This window comes from Chiroxiphia lanceolata, unplaced genomic scaffold, assembly GCF_009829145.1.
Source record: "Chiroxiphia lanceolata isolate bChiLan1 unplaced genomic scaffold, bChiLan1.pri scaffold_68_arrow_ctg1, whole genome shotgun sequence".
Taxonomy (NCBI): Eukaryota; Metazoa; Chordata; class Aves; order Passeriformes; family Pipridae; genus Chiroxiphia; species Chiroxiphia lanceolata.
The window spans coordinates 108,590-116,610 of record NW_022476533.1 but is presented as its reverse complement, the minus strand read 5'-3'; the positions used below and the strand labels follow the sequence as shown (position 1 = coordinate 116,610).

The 8,021-nt window shown below is 59.4% G+C and overlaps 1 long non-coding RNA gene and 2 other non-coding genes across 3 annotated transcripts; 2 read left to right on the top strand and 1 right to left on the bottom strand.

Annotated features, from left to right (window-relative positions):
* Positions 1 to 50: 50 nt before the first annotated feature.
* Positions 51 to 7,972, bottom strand: LOC116781853. The gene is made up of 3 exons (XR_004355000.1): positions 7,822 to 7,972; positions 6,038 to 6,122; positions 51 to 381 (listed from the first exon to the last, which is right to left on the bottom strand). It is a non-coding gene; the product is annotated as an uncharacterized LOC116781853 (long non-coding RNA).
* On the top strand, positions 2,812 to 2,937 carry LOC116781856. The gene has a single exon (XR_004355002.1). It is a non-coding gene; the product is annotated as a small nucleolar RNA SNORD22 (small nucleolar RNA).
* LOC116781855 lies at positions 7,130 to 7,320 on the top strand. Its single transcript, XR_004355001.1, has one exon. It is a non-coding gene; the product is annotated as a U2 spliceosomal RNA (small nuclear RNA).
* Positions 7,973 to 8,021: the final 49 nt, after the last annotated feature.

The following is an 8,021-nucleotide window of genomic DNA, read 5'->3' as shown; positions in this document are numbered from 1 at the left end:
GTTTAGACCCACATCAGAGGGAAAAGAGACTCTCATGGGGGTCAAAGTTTGTCCCCTGGGGTGGTTTAGTGGGGTCATTTTGTTCCTAAATCATCATTTTAACCATTTTTTCCTTTCATTTTCAAGCTGTGGATCCGTCACTGGGGGTCCTCACAGCCCCTGTCGAGGTGAGCATCCTCTTTATGCCTTTTTTATGGGGATTTTCAGCCTAAATTTTTTGTGCTCTCTATGGAGAGCAAGAAAGGCTCCGAAATCTCCCCCCGGGTGCAAATTTTGGGGTGTATTCCGCCCTTTTTTCGGCTGTTCAGTGACGAGTGACAAAGACAAGCATATGGCTGAGGGTCCCTGATGCCACGTGACCACTGAGAGCAGCTGGGGGAGCTAATTAGTTAATTAATGATGGCTAATTAATTAGAAATTCATGATTAATCATAAATAATTTCTGATTTTCCAGGGTTGGGGCAGCAGGAGAAAAAAACGTTGCAGGATGAGGTGACTCGGAGTCACCCCCAGCCCACCCTGAATTAGCCCCAGAGTGACCTAAACCCCCTCTGGGACCCCCCACAGGTCAGTGCCCCCCCAAAACCCCCTCTGAGACCCCCCAGACCCCCTCTGAGACCCCCCAAACCCCCTCTGAGATTCCCCAAACCCCCTCTAACCCCCCCAAAACCCCCTCTGAGACCCCCCAAACCCCCTCTGAGACCCCCCAAACCCCCTCTGAGACCTTCTAGACCTCCTCTGAGACCCCCCAAACCCCCTCTAACCCCCCCAAACCTCCTCTGAGACCCCCCAAAACCCCCTCTGAGACCCCCCAAACTCCCTCTGAGACCCCCCCAAACCCCCTCTGAGACCCCCCAAACCCCCTCTAACCCCCCCAAACCTCCTCTAACCCCCCAAAAACCCCTTTGAGACCCCCCCAAAACCTCCTCTGAGACCCCCCCAAACCCCCTCTGAGACCCCCCCAAACCTCCTCTGAGACCCCCCAAACCCCCTCTGAGACCCCCCCAAAGCCCCTCTGAGACCCCCCAAACCCACTGCGACCCCCCAAACCCCCTCTGAGCCCCCCAAACCCCCTGTGACCCCCCAAGCCCCCTCTGAGCCCCCCAAACCCACTGCGACCCCCCAAACCCCCTCTGAGCCCCCCAAACCCCCTCTGAGACCCCCCAAACCTCCTCTGAGACCCCCAAAACTCCTTTGAGACCCCCCAAACCTCCTCTGAGACCCCCCAAACCTCCTCTGAGACCCCCCCAAACCTCCTCTGAGACCCCCCAAACCTCTTCTAACCCCCTCAAACCCCCTCTGAGACCTCCCAAACCCCCTTTAATCCCCCCAAACCCCCTCTGAGACCCCCCAACCCCCCCGATCCGAAGCGATGACACCCCGGGCTGGAGGACACGTCCGATGGCAGCTCCGAGTTACCAAAGCCCTGATCGGATTTGGGGAGGGGGTCAAAGCCCCCCTGGACCCCCCCAAAGGGCTCTGGGCCCTGCCCTGACTCTCCCCTCTCTCCCCCCACAGATGCTCCAGCTGGGGATCCCCGAGGGTCCAGGTGAGTTTCTGGGGGTCCCCCAGGGGTTATAAACTCCACGTGGTGGGTTTGGGGGTCCCTTAGGGGGTTATAAACTGCACATGGTGGGTTTGGGGGTCCCCCTGGGGGTTATAAAGCTCACATGGTGGATTTTGAAGGTCTCGGACAGTTTTTGGGGGTTCCCCAGGGGTTATAAACTCCACATGGTGGGTTTAGGGGTTCTCACAGGTGGGTTTGGGGGTCCCCCAAGGGTTATAAACTCCACACAGTGGGATTGAGGGTCCCAGGGGTGGGTTTTGGGGGGGGTCCCAGGGGTTATAAATTCTCCCCTGGGTCGTTATTGGGGTCCTTGGGTGGGTTTTGGGGTCCTGGGGATGCTTTGAAGGGTCAGTGGGGTGGGTTTGGGGTCCTGGGTGGGGATTAACCCCCCACCATGGAGAAATTTGGGGGTCCCTGGGGTGGTTTTAGGGGTCACCAGAGGGGTTTGTGGCTCCCTCAGGGTGAGTTCAGGGGTCCCCAAGAGATTATAAACCCCTCTGGGGGAGTTTGGGGGGTCCCCTGGGTGGGTTTCAGGATCCTGGGGGTCAGTTTTGGGGTCTTCTCATGATGAGATTTGGGAAGGGGTTCCATGGAGAGTTTTGGGGGTCCTTGGGGTAGTTTTAGGGGATCCCATGGGTGGGTTTTGGGGGTCCCATGGGTGGGTTTCAGGATCCTGGGGGTCAGTTTTCAGGTCTCCCCATGTTGAGGTTTGAGGGGGGGTCTCCATGGGTAATTTTGGGGGTCCCTCGGGTAGTTTTAGGGGGATCCCATGGGTGGTTTTAGGGAGTTCCATGAGTGTGTTTTTGGGGTCCCTGGGGTGGTTTTAGGGGGTCCCTTGGGTGTGTTTTAGGGGGTCCCTTGGGTGTGTTTTAGGGGGTCTCTTGGGTATGTTTTTGGGGGTCCCTTGGGTGTGTTCAGGGGGTTCCTGGGGTGGTTTTAGGGGGTCCCTTGGGTGTGTTTTAGGGGGTCCCTTGGGTGTGTTTAGGGGGTCCCTGGGGTGGTTTTGGAGGTCCCTGGGGTGGTTTTAGGGGGTCCCCTGGGTGGGTTTCAGGACCCTGGGGGTCACTTTTGGGGTCTCCCCATGATGAGGCTTGAGGGGGGGTCTCCATGGGTAATTTTGGGGGTCCCTTGGGTGTGTTCAGGGGGTCCCATGGGTGGTTTTAGGGGGTCCCATGGGTGTGTTTTTGGGGGTCCCTTGGGTGTGTTTTAGGGGGTCCCATGGGTGTGTTTTAGGGGGTCCCGGCCCCCCATGAGGAAACCCCCCCCATGTCTGACCCCCCCGACGGGCCCAGGACCTGCCAAGGTGGAACCCACTGGTGCCCCCGGGGGGGCAGGAGGAGAACCAGTCCCGTGGGGACGGTCTGAGGGGGCCGGGGGGGCTCCCTGGGGGGGATTTTGGGGGGTTGGGGGCACCCACTGACCCCCCTTTTGTTCCCTTTGCAGGTTCAACCCAGTCCTGCCCCCCCCAGAGTGGGTTTTTTGGGGGGTCACGACCCCACTTATGAAGTTTTTTGGGCAGGATTTCAGGTCAGGGGGGTGTCCCATTTTTGGGGGTCTGGGGTGGGGGGGTTTGGGGGTGATTCTTCTCCTCTGGGGTGGGTTTTGGGGTTATGATCCCCCCCCAAGGGTGAGTGTGGGGGTCCCATGGGTGGGGGTGACCCCTCAGAAGTGGGTTTGGGGGGGTCCCATAAGGGAGTTTGGAGGACCTGGGGGTGGGTTTTGGGGTTCCCCGAGGGTTACAGCCCCCCCCATGAATGGCTTTGGGGGTCTTGGGGTGGTTTTGGGGGGTCCTGGGGGTGTTTTGGGGGTCCCAGGGGACTGTTTTGGGGATCCTGGGGTGGTTTTTGGGGGTCCCAGGAGGCTGTTTTGGGCATTTTTGGGTGATTTTTGGGGTCCCAGGGGTTTTGTTTTGGGGATCCTGGGGTAGATTTTGGGGGTCCTGGGGTGGTTTCTGGGGTCCCAGGGCGTTGTTTTGGGGGTCCTGGGGTGGTTTTTGGTGTTCTAGGGGGGCTGTTTAGGGGATCTTGGGGGAGTTTTTGGGAATCCTGGAGGTTGTTTTGGGGATCCTGGGGTAGTTTTGGGGGGTCCTAGGGGTGTTTTGGGGGGTCCTGGGGTGGTTTTTGGGGATCCTGAGGTGGTTTTTGGGGTCCCAAGGGAATATTTTGGGGGTCTTGGGGTGGTTTTTGGGGGGTCCTGGGGTAGTTTTTGGGGGTCCCAGGGGTGTTTTGTCCCCCCCGGGGGTGATGACCTCATGAATCTCGTTCGGCTGAAGCTGCTGCTGAGGATCCTTGGCCTGACCCGGGGGGTGAGGGGGGATCCTTTCCCCCCTTTTGGGGTCCCCAAAATTCCCAGGTGACCCCTCTGACCCCCCCAAATTTGTGTCTCTCCCCCCCCCAGGTGATTTTAAGGCCCTTCAATGACCAGGTATGTAAATTAGGGGGTGTGGCATGTAAATAAAGGAGGCGTGGTTTCCAAGGGTGACATCATTTATCCCGGTGACGTCACCCAGGTGGCAGGAGCCCCCCCAATTTTGGTGATGACGTCACTAGCTCACTTTGACCCCCTCCTGAAAACACCCGAACACCTGAAAAATTGGGGAGGGGGGACCCGAGGAGGGGTCTGAGGGGGGAGGGGAGACTCTGAGACCCCTCCCCCTTTTCTGCTGTTCCACAGGTACCAGGGAGACCCCGGGGGGGGCTCAGGTGAGTCTGGGGGGGGTCCCAGGGGGGTTTTTGGGGGGGTTTTGGGGTCCCCCCCCGCCGAGGATGAGGCGATACCGCCCCAGACTGAGCCCCGTGACTGAGTCGGTTCCTCCTGAGGCTCCGGGGGGGGGACCCAGGGAGGGGTTTGGGGGGGTCCCAGGGGGGCTCTGGGGGGTCCCTGAGGGGATTTGGGGAGCTCCTTGGAGGTTTTGGGGGGTCCCAGGGGGGCTCTGGGGGTCCCTGGGAGGATTTGGGGAGCTCCTTGGAGGTTTTTGGGGAGCCCTGGGGGGATCTGGGGGGTCCCTGAGGGGATTTGGGGAGTTCCTTGGAGGTTTTGGGGGAGCCCTGGGGGGATCTGGGGGGTCCCTGAGGGGATTTGGGGAGCTCCTTGGAGGTTTTTGGGGAGCCCTGGGGGGTCCCTGAAGGGATTTAGGGAGTTCCTTGGAGGTTTTTGGGGAGCCCTGGGGGGATCTGGGGGTCCCTGAGGGGATTTGGGGAGCTCCTTGGAGGTTTTGGGGGAGTCCTGGGGGGGATTTTGGTGGGCCCTGAGGGGATTTAGGGAGTTCCTTGGAGGTTTTGGGGGGTCCCAGGGGAGCTCTGGGGGGTCCCTGAGGGGATTTGGGGAGTTCCTTGGAGGTTTTGGGGGTCCCTGAGGGGATTTGGGGATTTCTTTGGAGGTTTTGGGGAGCCCTGGGGGGGATTTTGGGGGGGTCTTTCCTGGGTTGGGAGGGGGGTTTGAGGGGGTTCCAAGTGGGTCCTGGGGTTTGGGGGGGGTCCCTGGGGAGGATTTTGGGGGTCTCTGGAGGGGTGAGAAGGGGGGGTCCTGTTTTGGGGAAGGGCTTTTAGGGGTTTTTGGGAGCCCTGAGGAGGACTTTGGGGGTCTCTGGGGAGATGAGAAGGGGGGTGTCCTGTTTTGGGAAGGGGCTTTTGGGGGTCTCTGAGGGGGTGAGAAGGGGGGGGTCCTGTTTTGGGGAAGGGCTTTTGGGGAGCCCTAGGGGAGATTTTGGGGGTCTTGGGGGGATCCCAAGTGGGTGGGGGGCCCTGCAGGGATTTGGGGGTCTCTGGGCAGGAGGGGGGTCCTGAGGTCGGGAAGGGGTTTAAGGGGGGGGTCCCATCAGGAGTTTTGGGACCCCCACTCAACCCCCCCCCCTCAATTCTTCTTCCAGCTCCTCCTGGATCTGCTCTTACATCAACCTGAATAAAAAATCCCTATTTTTGCAAAATCCACGGATTTTGTCCTGATTTTGGGGGGTTGGGAAGAACCCCTGGGGTGGGGGGTGGAGGGGTAATTTGTCATCCAAGGAAATCCCGGAATTCCTGACCCTGGAAAATCCCTCGGAGATCATCAAATCCAACCCCACCTTGCGGGGGTGTTCCCTGGACACCTCCAGGATCACCTGGATGCACCATTCCCAGTCCAATCCAGCTGTCATTGTCCCTCTGGGAGCAGCTGGGAATACCTGGATACACCATTCCCGACCCAATCCAGGTTCCATTGCCTGTCTGGGATCACCTGGATACACCATTCCCAGTCCAATCCAGGTTCCATTGTCCACCTGGGAACACCTGGATACACCATTCCCAGTCCAATCCAGCTGTCACTGTCCACCTGGGAACACCTGGATACACCATTCCTAGTCCAATCCAGGTTCCATTGCCTGTCTGGGATCACCAGGATACACCATTCCTGATCCAATCCTGGTTCCATTGCCTGTCTGGGATCACCTGGATACACCATTCCCGGTCCAATCCAGGTTCCATTGCCCACCTGGACTCCTCTGGGATCGCCTCCAGCCGCCGTCACCAGCGCCCACGGGTCCTTTCCCAGTTTTCCAGCCGCGCTTCCCTCCAACCTGGAACATTCCAGAGGATTGTTGTGACCCCGACGCTTGGCCCTGTTGGACCTCACGCTGTCGGATCCCACTGATCCCATGGATCCAGCCTGTCCCGATCCCTCCCCAGATCCACATCCCCCCCAGTAATCCAAGGAAAGGCCCTTGAGCCGGGAAAAAGGCAGGGGGGGATCCCTCATGGATTTTGGGAACAACAGACCGAGTTTGGGGATATGGATTGGATTTATTCCCAGTTGGAATCAGAGTGGGATAACGGGAAGTAAAATAAATCCCAAAACACCTTTTCCAGCCCTTCCCTCCTTCCGGGTCTCGCTTTATTCCTGATTCTCTCCCTGATTCCCACATGTGGTGCAGGGAGATGGGAACGGGGATCATGGAGCCCTCAGGGAGAGGAATTGTATCCTTCCCTGGGGTCCCTTTTCCATGGGGTCAGGCCTTTGGGAATTGCTCCAACATGTCCCATGGGGTCAATCCTTTGGGAATTGCTCCAACCTGCCCCTTCCATGGGGTCAATCCTTTGGGAATTGCTCCAACCTGCCCCTTCCATGGGGTCAGTCCTTCGGGAATTGCTCCAACCTGCCCCTTCCATGGGGTCAATCCTTTGGGAATTGCTCCGGAGCCCTTTCCCAGCTCTCTAAGGTTCTGTTTTCCCAGCTCTCCCGAGCCCTTTCCCAGCTCTCCCGGGCTCTGTTTTCCCGGAATTCCTGAGCCCTTTCCCAGCTCTGCGATCCCTCCCAAAGCGCTGCCAGACCCTGTGACGAGAGGGGGCGTGTTCATGCAAATGAGGCGCCACACCCGCGCTCGAAGGGCACGTCGGGAGCGTTATTTTGGGGGTATTTCGAGATATTTTGGGGGTCGGGGCGCGCAGACCGCGGGCGGGAGGTGCGGGATAAGCGGGGCGGGAATGTGATCGGGGACAGGGAAGGTCGTGAGGGACGCGCGGGGGTGTCCGTGAGGTTGGAGACGGGCGGTGCGGGCCCGGGCGGGGGCGTGGAACGGTGGCGTTTATCGCTTCTCGGCCTTTTGGCTAAGATCAAGTGTAGTATCTGTTCTTATCAGTTTAATATCTGATACGTCCTCGATGAGAGGACTTTATATTAAACGGATTTTTGGGCGCGGGAGTTGGACCCGGAGCTTGCTCCCTCCGCTCCGCGCATCGTCCCGGTATTGCAGTGCCTCCGGGAACGGTGCACCCCCACCCGGGGACCTTTCACTGGTTAAAAACAGGCTTAAAATTTATAAACTGCAGGTTTACGCCGCTATTTTTTTCTGGGTTTTCCCGTGTCTCTCCCGACCCGTCTCCGGTTCCCCCCCCGAGATCCCGCTGAGGCGCCGCCGCTCCCCTCACGGAGGCGCCGCCATTTTGCGCCGCGCTCGTTCCGCAGCCCCGATCGGACTCGGTCGGTTCATCATCGCTTTCCCGCCTCGCTTTTGAGTTTGCGGGGAACAAAATACTGAACGTCGTTCGTCCGAAAAGGTGGGGAGGGCGTGGTGGAATTTTTTATTCAGCCGATCTGGGAGGGGAGAGCGAGGCGAGGGGCGCGGAGGGGCGCGCGCGTTTCCTCGGGGAAACGAGTCCCTGTCGCCCCCTCAGCGCCCCTTCCTCGCCCGCCCCCAGTTTAACCCCATCGTGCCTCCGGGAACGGTGCACCCCCAACAAGGGGACCTTTTACTGGTTAAAAACTGACTAAAAACTTACAAACTATGGTTTTACCACGTTATTGTCTCCGGGTTCTTCCCGTTTCTCTCCCGACCCGTCTCGGGGTCCCCCCCGAGGTCCCGCTGAGGCGCCGCCCCCCCCCCTCCCCTCACAGGGGCGCCCCAAAATGGCGGCGCCTTCGCTGCGCTCGTTCCGCAGCCTCGGACTCGGTCGGTTCACCGAGCGGTGCCAGCACAGGG